The sequence below is a fragment of the Protopterus annectens genome, chromosome 8.part1 (genome assembly GCF_019279795.1).
Source record: "Protopterus annectens isolate FY-2018-M chromosome 8.part1, PAN1.0, whole genome shotgun sequence".
NCBI classification, from domain to species: Eukaryota; Metazoa; Chordata; order Ceratodontiformes; family Protopteridae; genus Protopterus; species Protopterus annectens.
In genome coordinates this window covers 409,438,988-409,457,666 of record NC_056742.1, presented here as the reverse complement: position 1 = coordinate 409,457,666, position 18,679 = coordinate 409,438,988, and the positions used below count along the sequence as shown (strand labels likewise).

Sequence of the window (18,679 nt, the reverse complement as noted above, 5' to 3'; positions counted from 1 at the left end):
CTTCCAAAAACAGACCTAGAGCATTCCATAAATAGAAAAATTTCATTTGCAAGGATTGCCTGTATAAAGAGAAGTGTAGCATAGCCAGGCTGCCCCACACATATGGAAAAACAATTTTATCCCAAGTAATCCTTGTCTTTCATTTCCTTACAAAATCCAAAAGCAAGATCTGAACCATTCTAAAGGAATGGTGCTATAGGTCCAGAGGAACGGTTTAGGAAATGTGACTAAAAGAAGGAGAATTATTCTTATTGCTAAAAACTTCTGTTCAAGATATAAGACTTGTCGATTCCATTTCACAAAAATCACCTTACACTTGGTTAAAGAATAAAAATAAGCTATGGCACCTTGAAGTATTACTGCAGGTATACTCCCAAGTATTTAATGATTCCACATAGGGATTGGCAGCTTAGATAATGCACTGACAAAAACAAGAAACCGAGCTAAATTCCAAAAAGAAGGATGCAAGCCTTTTGAGTAGTGACCCTTTATTCCAATAAGTCAAAATAAAATAAATGCTTTTGCACCAAAATTGGCACTTCATTAGATCGTAAAAAAACAAAAAGAAACACCATCAAATAGATTCAGTATAATTCAAAACAACCCAATCAAATTGAAAGCACAAAAATTTATATATCTAAGATTCGAGCCAGTAAAAAAAACTCTAAAATGATTAGAGCAATCATGTTCGCATATTTGCTTGACCAATCATTGAAAAAAAGCTTACATTCAAATCAATGAATAATTAAAAGCCAGAAGCAAAAATATGTTAATCAAGCATTATCAAATCAGAAACACAAGCCTATCAAATTGTGCTTCTTAAAATGTACAAACAGCAAAACTTCTGTATGTGTTTCATTAAAATGATTAAACCAGTCATGTTCGCATATCTGCTTAATCAGTCATTGAATAAAAACTTACATTCAAACTAATGAAAAAATATAAGTCAAAAGCAAACATATGGTAATCGAGCATTATCAAATCACAAACATGAGCCTATCAAATTGTTCTTCATGAAACATACAACCAATCAAAATAAAGCAGCAATGAAGCATCTTCTGTATGTGTTGCACTGTCATGGTATTCGTACACTTCTATTTAATTCCAAAAAGATTGTACATACAAACAACACAGTAAACAAAAATAAAACAATATAAAACAGGAACTCTGTCTTGTACCTGTTATATAGCTCGTTTAGTTTCCCCTCATAGTGTTGGTACATATAAAAATGCAACCAGTCAAGGCTGAGCAACCCTAAAAACTTCTACGTATCTTACAATCAATGAAATAGTACATCAGATAATGAGATAATCATGAACTTTTATTCAAATGTAAATGGCATCATACCCACAGATAACCAAAATAAATAAAAAGAAAAAATGAATAAAAATCGGGCATAAGTAAAATGTCCTATGCAGACCACCTCAAGGCTCTATCCCTGTATTCTGGCTCCTACAGGCTTTTGAGGGCAGAAATATGCCTGGCATGCAGGGCATTGTCAGACCCCATTCTGATGGACCTCCTGGGTATCCACAAAACAAACAGTAGCAGAACGACCCGTTCTAAAGACTTAAACCTTGCCTGTGATATAAATAGGACCTGCTGGAGAGAGAGATATGTATCTCGGAGACTACCCCATCTATGGAACAGGCTCCCCATCCATGTGAAGCAGAGTTCCTCCCTAACCCAATTCAAGTGCAACTTGGACAATTGGATGGGAAACTGGAAATTCATCCCTGGTTTGGCACCTATACCTCTAATGGACACAGATAACTTGTAAAAGGTTTATCTCCCAGGCCCATGCTTACACTTATCAAGGGTATCACAACTTGTCAGAGATTGAGATGCATAGCTAAGCTTAAAAAGGCCCTTGTGGTCATTAGCCTAGTAAACATCTATGAACCTATGAACAATGAAAACAAAAATCCATTAAAACCAATAAATGACTTTGTCATCTAAAATAAAACTACTTTATATGTGCAATATAATTTTAATTAAAAAGACATAATTAAAATGACAAAGTTACTATAAGATAAATTAACAGCCATGTATCCATACATATAAAGCACCACCTGATCTGTTAGAAAACTAACGTGGTGTACAGAGACGGGACTGATGACATGTATAGACACATCCTTAAGAGAAATATTACCTAGAATGTGATTTAATTTTTAATAGGAAGCCTATTGATGCCATATCATTGAGCTCAGGTCAACTTACTGGGCAAATTTAATTGTAATTCTACTTGTGTTGTTTATGTTGCATTATTTCAGGAATGCCCTGGTTTTTATATTGCCAAAACTGAACAAAGGCTGATGGACAGGATGTTTGAGCATTATTATGACATCTTAAAAAAATAAAACTACTAATGCTTTGTACCACCACATTTTAGAAAATTCAGGACACTTCTTTAAATGTTCTATAATCAAACAAGTGATTCATAATCCCAACGATGGAGGTTGGTCATTACATTTGGATAAATGAGAATTATACTGGATTTTAAGAAGTAACAAGAATTAGTTAGAAGGATTGACAAAGGTTAAAGTATACTAAACAAATAAAAATAAAGGTAGCAGTCCAGCCAACATTCCATATACACACTACTTTAAAAAACGTGTTATAGTACTTTCCTTACTACAATTGTACAACTAATGCTTCCCCTTTTAACAATGATTTTACAGTTATGTATTCATTTAATCCTGGAAAGGCATGGATTTCAATCTCAGTTTCCATTTTAACTCCTTATTTAAGACAGTTGTCTTCCAATCACCCCCTCCCAGATTCCTTTTAATAACTTCCAGTATACCAAACTTAAAATTTACAAATTTTTCACAACTAACAGAATATTCATATAAGGCACTGGTTTCCTTCTTAATTTTAATGTTGTGGAGGTGTTCATACATTCTGTCCTTTAATGTCCTTTCAGTTTTACCAATGTAGAATGCTGAACACCCTCCACACTTAGCCAAGTACACCAGCATATTTGTGTTACAATTACTGTCACAAAAATACACCTTACTTTTTATTACATTGTCTAAAGTAATACATTTACCCTTATTAATGAAAGAACACTGCTTACACCTACCAAGGGTGTAGTTCCTTTTCCCATCCTGTTTCCACTCCAGAATTTGTTTTCAAATAAATTCTTAACATTTTTCCCAGTTTAAAAAAAAAAGTAGGTTCTTGTCCTGGCACACTTAAAACTTCCTTGTTCACCTTGAAAATACTCCAGTTAGCCCTGATAATCCTGGTAATAAAGCCTGTGCTGTCATTAAATTCTAAAACACATGCTTTTTTGTTTGTTTCCTCTTTTCCCTTTTTAGAAACTTGTTCCAACCCTTTATCCAACAGTGGGATGTATTTTGTTAACCATCCACAGGTTCAGAAAAAGAATTTGGTAAAGGGACAGGCAATTCAAGTTGCCAGAATGATATCAATAAGGGCAGACCTAAGTAAAGAGTTGGGTCTGTAGAGATTACCCCAAAAGAGAAGTTACTGAGATCACAGAAGAAGTATTTAATGGTTGGGGTACAAAATACATTCTAATTGTATAATTGTAGTAAGGAAAGTAACTATAAAATGTTTTTAAGGTAGTGTGTATACTTTTAAAGGGTTAATTTACTAATAAATGAATTGACAAATGTGTGATGGTGTAAAACGGAGGGCAGATGTTTAATTCAGTTATCTGATGAAGTCTTGGGTTCCAAGATGAAAGCACTAATCTTTGGTGTGTTTTTATTGCTGTTTTATTAAAATTCTTAATACTGGACTGTTGGCTGGACTGTTACTTTTATTTTTATTTATTTCAAGGTTAAGGTATTACAGAATAGGAGGAATCTGACAGAACAAGAAAAGGTGCAACTGCAGAGTGCTACAGAGAAAATAAGGGACTACCTTTATAATATGTATGAGTTGAGAAAGATTGCTGTTTAGCAACTGTTTTTGATAGTTCCAGGGCACAAAGGCTTTTAGCACAATGGCTCAGGCAACAGAAAGTAGAAGGGGTTGTTGCCAAGCTTAGGGAGCCTATAACAATGGAAATAACCAAATATTCTATAGAGGTATTGGAAATATTTTGGAAATTTTATAAAAGTCTGTATAAAGGAGAGGAATGTGGAAATCAAGAAAAAGTACAATCGGAAATGTTTATGGAAGAATTAAATATGCCAATTTTAGAGGTAGACGCAGCTCATTTTTTATCTGGATAGGAGGAGATGCATTAAAAATGGTGATGTATAACCAATCTACAGGAAAGACTTCAGAAACAGATGGCATTCCTGTAGAAGATTAGAAGCTAGGAGGGAAGAAAATTATAAATGCATGGTATAACAATATTTTAAAAGGAGGAGAAGCGTCAAAATCCTGGAAGAGCTGTGGTGGCTATAATACCTACACATAGTAAAGATCCATCAGATTCAGCTATATATACTCCCATTTTGATTCTAAACCATCTTTATAAAGTGTTGTCTATAATGGCTAAAAGAATGGCAAAAGTGATGCCAAATTTTATAGATATGGATCAGTGTGGTTTTCTGGATGAGAGACAAACATTTGATGATCCAGAGGGAAGCAGAATGTAAGAAAATACCACTGTTGTTGTTGGGTCTTGATGCAGAGAAAACATTTGGCAGACTAAGCTGGGACTTTGAGTAGGGCATTGGAAACATTTGCATTCAAGTTATGTTTGAACAGGGGAACCAGGCAGCGATGCCCTCTTTTTCCTTTGTTGTTTTTGTTATATTTAGAACCATTGGCAAAGAAATTGAAGTTGGTTTTATTTGCAAATGATGATATTTTGTACCTGCTAAAACCAGAAAAGGACTTTTCAGTGTTGTGGAACATTCTGAGACAGATACATGAAGATAAAACAAAGGCAACAGTTGTAAACTTTGTGCCCACACAGAAATCGGTTCAGCAATACCTATATTAATGGGGGCATGATAAAATGGGTTTAAAAGGGTTCTGTTATTGCTAAGGGTATGTGGGAATACAAAAACTGAGAAATTGGAAGCTCTGTTGTATGGATATGGATAACAGATATAAGTAGTGAAAAATTTTTAATCCCTTTAGTTTTATACCCAATTTATGCATATTTTTACAGCTGGAGAGGAGGTTGTGGACGGAAATTAATAGAGTTGAAGGATTTTATCTGGGAGGGGAAGAGGACAAGAGTCAAGAGGGATAAGTTGATCCTTTCCAGCAGAACAAGTTGGTGTGCGGTTACCTAATTTGAAAGAATATTTCAGAGTTGCCCAGTTAAGGCACTTATACATAGCACAAGCAGAAAGCTATAATTCAAAGTGTAAAGGGATGATGATAAAATGGGGGGGGGGGGGGCTCGAAATAAGGAGATACTCAGATTTTGGAGGCAAATCATTAAGGAGGGTAACAGTAACTATACAGAATATTATATTCATAAAGTAGCAGAAAGTATTCTAAGAAATAGACCAACATGGGTAACAAAGTGTAGAAGATTTAGGATCTTTGCTTGGAAGTGTTTGGATAGATATTTTAGGTTTAATGTCATTTGACTGAATTGTATTTGACTATGAATCAAGCGCTTAAAACTAATTGAGTGAAAACCCATTTGACAGAAAAGCAATTGAATAAAAACGCATTTCACAGAATCGCAAATCATTGAAAATATTCAGCATAAGAAAATGCAAAATCGTGTTTTTGCATGGGTGGCTGAACAACCACTTTAGAAAAAACCCACCATACACAGTGAATCAGTGTTGGTGCATAAGCACTGATTCACTGTGTATGGTGTTTTTTTTTTTTTTAAGTGATCGTGCGACCTTGGAGTTAGTTTATAAAATTAAGGTGTTGTGGGGGGTGCAAGGGGCCAGCAATTCAATGAGATATGTAATGTTTTTCTGGCAATGACTGTACAGAAGATTGTACTTTATGTATACTGCATGCAGCTGAACATGTCAATATGGTTTGTATTAATTTATATAAATGTATGATCTGTATTATCTGTTCCTACTGTGAGTACTTCCATTTTGTGAGGAGAGCGTACCTGCAAACTACTACTGTTTATCCATTTGCAGTACCAGAAGTCTTCCACATTATACTTATTTATTTAAATAAAATGCATTTAATTTACTTAAATTTATTTAAATAAATAAATTTAGACACTGATGTTTGGCTCATTGAGTATTGAAAGCTTCTACATTTCATTTAATTTCATTTTGTAAAATGTATTTATTTATTTACTTATTGATTGACATTTGGTGACAAGGGAAAGTCTGACTGGGGCAGGAACTCATTTTCAGCAAAGGCCCAGGGAGAAAAGTTCCCAAAAACACATAACAGACATACAAGATTTTACAGTTATAACTAAACATTACATGTGTTACTAGTAACAAGTACAGACATTAATAGCTTTTACAGTTATACCTAAGCATACATATATTTCTAGACATAATACAGTTCATCACATGACCAGATAACATTTGGAGCACATTGTAAACAGTTCAGTCAAAATTTTAGTTTAGAGTTGTACATTACTGGCAGGGCATATTAAGTTATACAGAAAACATAAAAAGTAGAAGTTTTGCTTTGTTTGTGTAATGGTAAAAGTTAAGTACTGGTAGTAAGACATGGGGAACAGAGTATGGCTGAATAGAGATAGAAACAGAAGTAAGGGATTATTGAAGAGATGAAGTGATGAAAAGGAGGGAAATGTGGAATAGATTTTTTTATGAGATATAAAAGAATATTATAGAGAGATTCAGTAGGGAGGTTAATGTGATGGCTGTTTTGTGAAGTATAAGAGAATATTATAGTGAGAGGTTTGTCAAGAACCAGCAGGCATAATAGATAAGATAAGAAGCAGTATTGGAAGTAGTTCAGGAGAGTCGGAAAGGAGGCATTAGAGAAAGTACAAACTTCCAGCTGATAGGACAGGAAGAGAGATAATGATGGGTAAAGGATCGGCAGTATGGGGGGAAAGAGGGAAGTCATGGGAGGTAAAGTGTGGTAGTCTTTAGTTAAGGAGCAAAGGCAAGTATGATGTTGAGAAAATGATTTTTTAGTACAAGTTCATAAGTCTTAAAAAATCTAAGGCACTGATATTTGGAGGTAGGGCATTCAATGATTTACTAGTTAGTATCAGAAAGAGAGCAGTTAAGCTAAACGGTAATTTTGCTCAGTAGACTTCTTAGGCTGGTGTTCATAGATGTTTTTGAATCCCAAGCTATCTTGCATTCTTTGCAAGAGTGTTTTGATTCATAGTCTCCTTCCCTGCTAAGAATTTCCACTTTTTGCTCTAGACAGAGCAGTATGGAGCACCACATTCACATAATAATACACTATGGGAGGGGTCTGTGTTAAAGGAGCACCACATTCACATATAGTATACTATGGGAGGGTCTGTGTTAAAGGAGCACCACATTCATAATATAGACTAGGAGGGGTCTGTGTTAAAAGAGCACCCCATTCACATATAGTACACTATGGGAGGGTCTTTGTTAAAGGAGCACCTCATTCAGATATAGTACACTATGGAAGGAGGTCTGTGTTAAAGGAGCACCACATTCACATATAATACACTATGGGAGGGGTCTGTGTTAAAGACTCCTGGCGTATTGCTCATTTACAGTGCTTGTGTACTTTGATTCCTAGACAGCTGAACTATACAAGGCAGGGTCCTAACGTGTTAAGTGTGCACCATCTTCTTCTTAGGCACTCCTTATCCATCCAACATTTAGAATCTGTGCACAATGAATCGTAGCAGCCTCATGCAGCTCGAATAGCTGGAGGAGGTAAAATACACACATATATACACACACACACACACACACACACACACACACACACACACACACACAGAGTCAGCTTTGCTTGTGTGTATTCTGGTGTCTACCTCTGCTAATGTCTTGTGCAACCATATATCACTGCATGATACTCAGTGCGGAGAAATATTCCCAGACTTCATAAAATGCTGAATGTTTGCAGAGGTTATTAAGCTTTCATGCATTCTTGCCATCATTTGTATCTTATTGTTGACTCATTCTACATGTCATTGTGGTTTTGGCATTTCCTACAGGGAGAACAGCCCACGTTTGTTCACTGGATTACCTTTGCTCCAGCAGCAGTGACAGTGGGATATAAGAATTATGCATTCTACTTTTATTATGTGTTTCCAGGTAGTCTGTGACCAGGTATATGTATACAGCTATGTTTGCAGATTCAGTTCAGAATCTCGAAATTCCAAAACAAATCCCCTTCCCAAAAAAAAAACACAACAACATAAAACTTTCTGCATCCCTCAAACCCCTGCTACTTAAATATTCCAACTCTGAGATCGCACTACAGCGAGGAAAAGGGAAATCTCCCATTCCCCGCTGTATTCAGATCTCTGTTCACAATGTTAGGATTCCGAAAGTTCGATCATATTGTCTCGGCTTTATGAAATTTGATCTTTCAGGATTTTGGCATTTTGAAGTGTTCCCATGTATACATACATATAGCCACAAACCTTGCACAGCTGTTATGTGTCTGTATGTTTACTGCTTTGTGTGTACGATGGTTTCTCTGTTGAGCTATCCATTTTTGAGGCTTGCCTTGTACTGTAAGTAACACTCATCTTCCTGTGTCCTGGCTTTGGGCCATAAAGCCCACTGCTGTTTACCTGCTACTTTGCTGTTATAAGGCACTCTTGGTACTTCTGTAGGTAATTATAAACTGTATTACCAGTACTCTAAAGTTGCATAGGTTCTGTCCTCTATAGACTGTCTTGGTGCGGTGTAATATAGGTTTGATTAGCCCTGGTTCATTTTTTTTATGAACTACATTTGAACTTTTTTCTGTGCATTTCTTAAAGTACTAAGGCTACACAGTTTGACATATATTTAAAAACACTAGACATATTAAAGGAATTGAATGCAATTTGTCGGTATTGCAGGAAAATTTATTGATATGGTTTATTATGAGAGGATGACTTATATAGTCTCAGACTTTAATTTAATAGTAATATGCTCGTCTTGTTTAGATATACATCAACTATGCCAGAGTTCAATAACGTACAAAAATTATATATCTGACCATTAATGTATGCTTGTATTGCCTATCAGCATTTGTATAAGCTGCAGTTTTGGGAAATGATTTGGTTCAGAACATGTTACAGGGTAAAATGTCATACAGTAAGTAAAACTTGCATGGTAAGATTTTAATACCCCAATTCCTTTTCCTTTTGCAGATGTCCTAACATTAAAAACATCTTGCAATTTTTTTGGATTTCCTTTGTGGTCCACATGCCGCTGCCCTTTTCTTTTGTAGTGGTTTTGAAGTACAAAAGAATTATTTGAAGGCATCATGTGGCTTAAATGTGAGTAATCTTTGCATCTTTATTTTGTACAGTTGGATGTAAAAAGTGCTTGTGTTTTGATTTCTACTGATGTGGAAGAACTTTTACTATTTTGATGATTTCAAACATACTAGCTTCTCTGGTACTGAAAACTGAATACTACCTCGGCAAGATCTTGTGGACAAATGTGTATACTTCAACTTTTCAGCCAATGACCACAGTCCACAGGCTATCAACATAAGGCATGGAAAGACAGATGCATGCCATAGGTAGTTTTTGTTCTCCTTGATTATGTCTGTAGTATTACTTGTTAGACCAGACTAGATGCAGTATTTCCTTCATTCTCAGTGATGTACCCTGAGACTTCTTACCCTTTAGCTGTCAGATGGCTGACATCATCAACTCATTGTGACCTGAGATTGTTTAGGATGGGGTTTCCAGAAGTTTAATAATATGCTATGATTCCATAACATACATTTATCTATCATGTCAGCGGAATTACAGGTGGTTACAGAAGTTTAAATAGGATCTAGGGAGCAGCCGGTTTCTTGGTTCCATCAAGCTGGGTACCTTTCCACTTAGAAATGCTAATAACAGGGTCAATACATATGCGTAATACAAAACATGTTAGGTGCAGCAACCTTAAAATGCATTGCACAATGTGGTAGGTATGAGTAAAGGTACACACGTGAGGAATATTGTTTATTAGTTGTGTACTTAGAATGTACCAGTACATTTATTAGGTACAGTCTGTTAAAAATGGTGGCAAAGAAAAGGGAATTTCTAAGCAAAAACAAGGAAAGATGCACATACATGAGGAAAAGGGTTTATTGGTTGTGTACTTAGGAATGTACCAGTACAGTTATTAGGTAAACAGTCTGTTAAAGATGGCGGCAAAAAGAAGGGAATTTGTAAGCAAAAACAGAGAGAGACTGATGGTGTGTAAATAGGTGGGGTATAGGCTTCATCACATGAAATCTGACAAATGACGAGGCCAAACTGTGGGGCAGAGGCTTCATCACATGAATCTGACAAATGAGACCAAACTGTGGGGCACAGTCTTCATCACATGAGTCTGACAAATGATGAATCCAAACTGTGGGGCACAGGCTTCATCACACGAATCTGACAAATGATGAGACCAAACTGTAAAGCACAGGCTTCACCACATGACTCTGACAAATGAGGAGACCGAACTGTGGGGCATAGGCTTCATCACACGAATCTGACAAATGAGACAAAACTTTGGGGCACAGGCTTCATCACATGAGTCTGACAAATGATGAGACCAAACTGTGGGGCACAGGCTTCATCACACAAATCTGACAAATGATGAGACCAAACTGTGGGGCACAGGCTTCATCACACGAATCTGACAAATGATGAGACCAAACTGTAAAGCACAGGCTTCATCACATGACTCTGACAAATGAGGAGACCGAACTGTGGGGCATAGGCTTTATCACACGAATCTGACAGGTGGAGCACCGAAAGGAATCATGCCTTTGCCTTGTGAATTTTGTTTTATTTGCATCAGTTCAGCCCATTTCATTACTTGCTAGATCTGATTTGGTGTTTGATCTTGTGTCTCAAACTTTGGGCGTTTGGTGGAATGTATGGAAGGAAGTTCCTTAGTTACTGATATTGTCTTCATTATGAGTTGAGGCTTTTTCACTGTTATTAAATAGCCAATAAAATGTAGTCTTCAGGCCAAGTTATACTGTATCATCCTCATTGCCTCTTTCAGGTATACACCATGTATACGATGACATACACTTTTTAAACAAAATATTTATTTGTGTTGATTGTTTGCAAAAGATATGTGCTAGAATTTAAATAAAAAATACATAACCACATACAGTTTTCTAATTTTTTGTTAAATAGACTATTTTTGTTTCAGAATGCTTGGTTGGTTATTCTTTTTTTTTTTTTTTGCATAAACCTGTCATTTGAGGGTTTTTTTCTAGTGGGATAAAAAGCTAAATTACTGATAAAAATACAATATTTTGGAAAGAAAACTAAATTTGGGAGTAGGGGGTTACATTCTAGAAGGTAGTGTACAATTCTAAAATTGTTGGCTTTGATTTCTCATAGCTACAACAGTGTAGGTGCATCACCCATGCATGAAGCCTGTCAGATGTTTATCGAGGAGCATTTAGTATAGTATCCCCCATGCATGAAGCCTGCCAGGTGTTTATCGAGGAGCATTCAGGATAGTATCATCCATGCATGAAGCCTGCCAGCTGTTTATCGAGGAACATTCAGGATAATATCATGCTTGCATGAAGCCTGCCAGGTGTTTACCGAGGAGCCATCAGGATAGTATCACCCATGCATGAAGCCTGCCAGGTGTTTATCGAGGAGCCATCAGGATAGTATCACCCATGCATGAAGCCTGCCAGGTGTTTATTGAGGAGCCATCAGGATAGTATTAGTGTTTCCCATATACTGTTTGAATTAGTTTCTTGTTTAAAAGATTAAGAAATACAGCTCCATCTTCTATACTGTATTCTGTGGGGAAGACTTAATTATATTTTTTATTTCTGTAATTTCTTAACCCCATTACATACAAGTGCCTGTTTTTGGGAGAGAACCCAGAACTCTAATTTGGTTATGGGAGTCGTACAGTATGCAGATGGTGACTGACAGAATCCTAGATGAGACTGCAGCAAACTAAGTTGTTAGAAGTTTGTAGTGTTCACCAAACTGGCAGCAATCATCCTACCGCTGCTACAGTAATATTTGTTCTGCAGATGCTCATTTTGTCAGTCTGTTCTTTCACGGTTGATTTTTTTACAGCAGTGCTTTACACAATTTTTTTAACAATTTCTACAATTTTTTTTTACTTTAACTGTAGTTTAATATTCTGTTGACTACATGGGTACTTCACAAGAAGGCTGGTATTTGAGAAGAGGGATTATCATAGTGTGACCCTGTTAATTGTGTTGTTGGCATGTGGAAAGGATTACCATCTTCATTTAATCTCAATGCAGGCATGTCTGTCCCTTTAAAAACTGAACATCATGTATTTATTTCATACAAAAAGTGGTTGACTATGGTTCACTGGGGGGGGGGTATCTCATGTACTCTGTAAACAACTTGCCAAAGTTGTTGAGAGTGACCTGCCCAGCCTTAACAAGTATAATCATTCCTCCAAGCACTGGAGAGACAGCTGGGTGGTGGTAGGGTGGGGACCATCTTTCTGGTCCTGCGGGGTACCTTACACCCCCCACCTTGGCAGCTTTTTTGACCTCCACTGTTGTCATGCAAGGGGAAAGCATGCTTCTGCATGCTGAATTCCCATTGACTTACAATTTAGTGCATGTAAATAATGGGAGCTTGGAGGATCAGTCTCCACTGTGTGTAATAACTTGTTCTGTTTCTAGATGCCACCTGTGTGGTGAGGCAGAAATGCTTCCCTCCCACACCAGGTTGGGTAAGTTGGCAGCAGCCGTTCACTGCAATCCTCCCTGGTGAGCCCCTACAGGGACACAAGCTGATGATAAAACTTGGGTTGCCTGCAGCATAGTCAGGACTTAGTCCCTGAATGCCTCAAAGCTGGCTGTCCTTTCTCAATTTACCTTCAATTTCTACATCCAAAACTGAGTTTTTTCTCATATACCATTCTCTCCATTTCTTTCAGAATTTTTGACACTTGTCCATGCTACTGTTCTCCTTTCTGTTTTGAAATGTGTACCATACTTTAGGACTAACTGTAAATACAGTGGAAAGATGAATCAGTGCTTCCTAAATCATGGTTTCTAGCTTGTGCACCTCAGGATATTGTGGTGTCACCCCCTTTGATATGGAGATACATGTTGCATGGTCTATTGTGGCTGTCCAAGTGTTGCCGATGGCCACCATGCTCTTGCCAGTTTGCAGCTGTGTAATATGGAGATGCATGTTGCATGGTCTATTGAGGCTGTCCGAGTGTTGCCGATGGCCACCATGCTCCTGCCAGTTTGCAGCTGTGTAATATGGAGATGCATGTTGCATGGTCTATTGCGGCTGTCCGAGTGTTGCTGTTGGCCACCAGCTGTGTATGACCCTTGCCTTCCTCTTCTCCAAGTCACTTTCAGTCCTTTTCATGTCTTTCGCTGTTTTAAGCAATAATTACTGGCTCATCTACCAGACTGACTGTAAAGTAATAGTCTCATATGTGCTACTCTTCTTCCTCTGTCTTTACCACTTGGTTACACCCCTCCTGTGTGTGACAGAAAGTGACATTCTTCAGTGTCATATCTACCTTTCTGTTAATGTATAAGTGACCACATTTCTCAGTGTCTACTTACACCACAGCTCCTTTGTTCCCATTCTTATTTTATCAACTCCTTATTGCATGCTTTTTACTAGCCTAATGTCCTTTCCTCTATGGGACCTCAGACATGTATAAGGGAGCCATCATTTGACCTTAGCAGTGGCATATACAATGCATGGAGGAGGTCAGCATCTCTGAAATCCATCCCTTACTTTCTTTACCTTTGCATCTTATCTGCTTATCTTTCATTTTAAATTGTGTTGATCAACCTAGACTTGCTTATATCCTCAAGGTCTTTTTTATTTCTTCTCCATAAAGCCTCCATTATGCGTATTCATGCTTTCTTTGGAGTCTCAAACATACTTTATAACCTTGCTAATATTTGCTCAACTGCTACATATGTCTGCCTCTACAGGTCATAGCAAAACTCACTAAAAAGCAACTTTTTTTTTTGACCTACAACCTGTTTTGAATTGTCCCTCTACCTGGATTAATGCTAAGTGGGCAATATCAAACTCATTCCTAAAAACTGATAAAGATCTGTAAGGTTTTGTTTAACAGTATTTTTAGAGAAGGAGAAGCACCAACATCCTGGAATAAAGCAGAGGTGGCTGTAATATTTAAAGAGGGTAAAGCCCCATCACATCTAGCTTCATACAGGCCAACTTCAATCCTAAATCATGATTATAAAGTGCTCATGTTTATAATTAAAAGAATGGCAAAGGTGATGCCAAAATTGATAGATATGAGTCAGTCTGGTTTTGTGGAGGGAAGGCAAGCATTTGACAACATTAACAGAGCACTGATCCAGAGGGAAACAGAATGCAGGAAAATACCGCTGTTGGTAAGTCTTGATACAGTGAAAGTATTTGACAGAGTGAGCTGGGAGTTTATGAGCAGGGCAAAGGAAGCATTTGCATTCCCTGATAAAATAATTAGGTTGATTAGGAGGTTATATGGGGGATCAGAGGTGAAAATTAATGTGGGTGGGTTCCTCTCTGATAATTTCTGTTCGAGCAGAGGAACCAGGCAGGGGTGTCCTCTTTCTCCTTTGTTATTTGCACCGTATTTAGAACCATTGGCAAAGAAAATAAGTGTGTCAGAAATTCAAGGATATAATTGGTATGGTAGTCAAGAAAAGCTGGCTGATGATGATATTTTATACCTGATAAAACCAGAAAAGGACATTTATGGGGGCATGATAAAATGAAGTACTTAAGCGTATGGATTAAAAAGGGTTCGGGTGTTGGCAGCTAAGGATATATGGGAAGCCTCTAAAAAAAAGATAATACAAACACTGAGAAATTGGAAGCTCGGCTATATGGATATGTATAGTAAGATACAAGCAGTTAAAACATTTTTAGTCCCTTTAGTCTTCTACACAAGTCAGGCATATTTTTATCAACCAGAGAAGTTGTGGATAACAATTAATAAAGAGATGAAGGATTTTATCCGGGAGGGGAAGATGGTAAGAGTCCAGTGGGACAAGCTGATTCTTCCAAATTAAAAAAATGGTTTGGAATTACCCATTCTGAAGGGGTATTTTAGAGCTACACAGTTAAGGCTTGTATACATAGCACAAGCAGAAACCTATAATTTAAATTGTAAAGGGGTGATGATAAAATGGGGGGGGGGTTCAAGAAACAAGGGGAGACTGGCATTTGGATGCAGGTCCTTAATAAGAATAACAATAAGCATGCAGAATATTATATTCTTAAAATAGCAGAAAGTATTCGAAGAACTAAGCCAACATAGGAGTGGAGAAAGGAGATTCTGCCAATAGAGATTACTGCAATTAGAGAAATAGACAATAGGCAAGAGGGGCTGGTATTTATTAGAGAAAACTGACAAAAGAACCAAGGTATTAGAGAAAGAAAGGTAATAGAATGGGAAGAAGTCAAGAATTTATTTGAATTGCAGACCAGAGATTGCCTTTTCTATCAACAGTTGATATTAGAGTATAGGCAAAGGGAAAGACATAGGGTGATTCTAACTTTCAGTAGAATCTAGAACAGAAACTGCTATTAAAAAAGGAATAATTAGTAGAGCTTACAAAATACTGCATGAGAGGCATAAGAATCAATCAGAGGAGGTTAGAAAGGATTGGGAAGAGAGACTGGATAAGCAATTCACAAATAAACAATGGGGGATATATGTATATCTCCCAAATATGTAACAAAGTCTAGAAGATTTAGGATGTTTGCTTGGAAGCGTTTATATAGGTAAACCCCAAATAGACTCCAAAGAATTTTTCCTCAGGTAGACAGCAAATGATGGAGGTGTGATGGGGAAGAAAGGTAAATGGGAACATATTTTCTGGGAGTGTAATGAGTTGACAGACTTTAAAGATTCCCTGCAGACTACTTTGTCAGAGATACTGGGTGAGCAAATGGTGCAACTAGGGAAATTATTTTTTTTTTAGCTATGATACAGAATCAGAATTACTTAGACATAGTAAGGCCTTGTTGAGTCTAATTATGGTGGCTACCAAAAAAGCAACAACTAGAAAATGGAAATCAGTCTTAACCAACTTTACTAGAAACAGGGAGTTTAGTAACAGAGATAAAATGACTGGAATTGGGATCTTCAGAAATAGGCAATAGCAAATTATGTAGAAAAAAATGGGAATTGTGGGAACAATACATGCAAAGAAGGAATGAGGTTTAACAGAAAGCAGGATTTGAATGAGCTTATGTAATGTCTGACCGACTATGACTGGATAAATTATAAGTAATGTATAATGTTTGCAAACAAATTATGTCAATACTGTTTGTTTTCATTTATATAAATGTATGACTGCCTATGTTGCTGCGTCTTTCAGCTTTTCCCGGTTAGGGGTTGCCACAGTGGAACTCCGGTCTGCTAATGATTGGCAGTAGATTTTTACATGCCGAGTTGCCAGCCCTGACGCACAGCCTTCAACGAAGGTACCCCCATTCACGCATGTCTCCACTCAGAAGATGCTCTAGCTGAGAATCGAACCAGACAGCGTCTTACTGTGAGAATGTAGTAAAGATGTTTCTTTTAAAAAAATAATTTATTCCTATTCCTTCATGTGAAACTTCTCAAGCACAGTTTTCCTTAAAAAAATTAAAAGTCACTGAGAGCATGTTGTATATTTGTGTTCTAGAAGTGATTCAAAGATTTGAGGCATTTCTTTTTAGTCCTAGTTGTGGAAATATGGAATTGGCATGTGTGTGGGGGTAGTTTGCTTCCATGCAAAAAATGCTTCTGCTGCCTTGCTAAGTCCTGTTGGAGCTTTAACCATTTTTTTTTCTTTTTCTGAGTGAACCTTTGGCTGACTTTCCTTTGATTATTGTAGGGAAGCCTGGTCTTGATCTCGTATTAAGTTTGGCATATATGCTAATCATGAGCAGCTGTTGTATTGAAGCCTGTGTTACCCACTGGTTCTTTAAGTTCTTTCCCGACAGTACTTCCTTATTCATCTTCCCTGCTTCCAAACATGCAAGGAGGTTTCTTTATTTCTTTGTTAGTTGGGATAGAGCACTGATCCACAAGGACCTTTTTCAGAGTAACTTCTGGAGCATTGCTAGGGCTCTAGGAAGCAGCTGGAAACAGCATATTAGCAGCTCATACCCATAGTCCTTTAAGCTGCCAGACTGACTCTTGTGTAAGTCTTCGTTTGGCTCCAGCTGTGCTTTGATTTCCTCCTCAACCTTCTTTGCAATGCAGTGTCCAAGGTCTTGGAGAAATTCACACCTACACCATCAGCTGTGTTTCCATGGTGACTTTCACTGCAGACTAGTTCATAAATGTACAGTTGGTTGAATTAGAAAGGTCTTTACTATATCCATCTTTACTGTAGTTCTTTTGCAAGAGAATTAGTATGTAGACGCTCCGCCAGGTTTCCCAATGATTATCCCTTTTATCCTGTGTTGTAGTCTAAAATCTGTAAATTCACACTTATTTCTTGGGCCAATGCTGTTTTCACTCAACTTCAGTAAGCATCCTTCAATCCCATAGGGCTCCACTGACTTCTAAACAAGTGTTGTACTGGTTCCTACTGGTAATTGAGCCTATGGCAGTCTAGGCTTTTCTGACTATGTTTTCCGTGGTATTTTTCTATGCTGTCATTTGCATGCTTTATGCATAATGTTTTACACTATCTGCGGTGGTGCAACGGTAGCGTTATTGCCTCACAGCAAGAGGTTCTCCCGTTCGATTCTCAGCTGGAGTGCTGGGAGTGCCTTCTGTGTGGGGTCTGCATGTCGTCCCTGCGGTTGGGTGGGCATTCGAAAGACATGCATAAATGGGCATACCTTCATTGAAGGTTGAACATTGAGCTGGCACCTCGGCGTTCGTGAAAATCTACTGCCAATCATTAGCGGACCAGAGTTTCGCTGTGGCGACCCCTAACTGGGAAAAGCCGAAAGACAACAACATGCATAATGTTTTACATTACACTGAATGGTTTATATTCTCACTTTATTACAGTATCTGTGATTTCCACATCTCTAACTTGGCTTTAGTAAATTTTTTTAACTGTAGTCATTTTTTAACTGTAGTCATTTTGAATCGTAGATTTACAATAAAACAGTAGTGATAAATACTAACTACCACATGGTTGCCTAATGCTGTGTTCTTTGCAAGAAATTGTGAAGAAGTAAATGGTCGCTTTGCAGTGCAGGAGTGTATGGCAACACAGTACTCTGGTTTGCTAATACCAGCTCTTGGTTAGATATTATGGTTCCTCTGTAAAACAACAAAGCATATCTCTGTTATAAAAGTATTAAAAATAAAGAATGTACTTACCTATTGTCACTTATGACCTAGTAACTGTCACCTTTTTTAAGATTTAGTGTGATTTATATGTATTGTTTTTGCAGCCTTTGTTTATAAGCTGTAATAATTTCTGATAATGAGCAAGATTAAAAAGGTATGTCAATAAAACTGTTAAGGTTTATTTAGGATTTAATTCCCAGTGCAGCACATATCTTCTGCTTTTTTAATCTCCAGAACATTTTAAGCCTTAATGTAAAGAAATTTGAAGTTTTATTTGTTAATTGGGTAAGTCCAGTAGGCAAAAGTGCTTGTTTTCTTGGGGAGCACAAAAACACTAATCATGTTAATTGACTTTTTAAGAGTTA

The 18,679-nt window shown here is 37.3% G+C and overlaps 1 protein-coding gene across 1 annotated transcript in view; it reads left to right on the top strand.

Moving 5' to 3' along the window:
• The window catches only part of ADCY7 (adenylate cyclase 7), a 2,777,509-nt gene that overhangs the window by 921,763 nt on the left and 1,837,067 nt on the right, over positions 1–18,679 (top strand). The window contains exon 3 of the mRNA XM_044081980.1: positions 9,206–9,334. The gene's annotated coding sequence lies outside the window, so the exon portion shown is untranslated. The remainder of the gene's footprint in view (positions 1–9,205; positions 9,335–18,679) is intronic.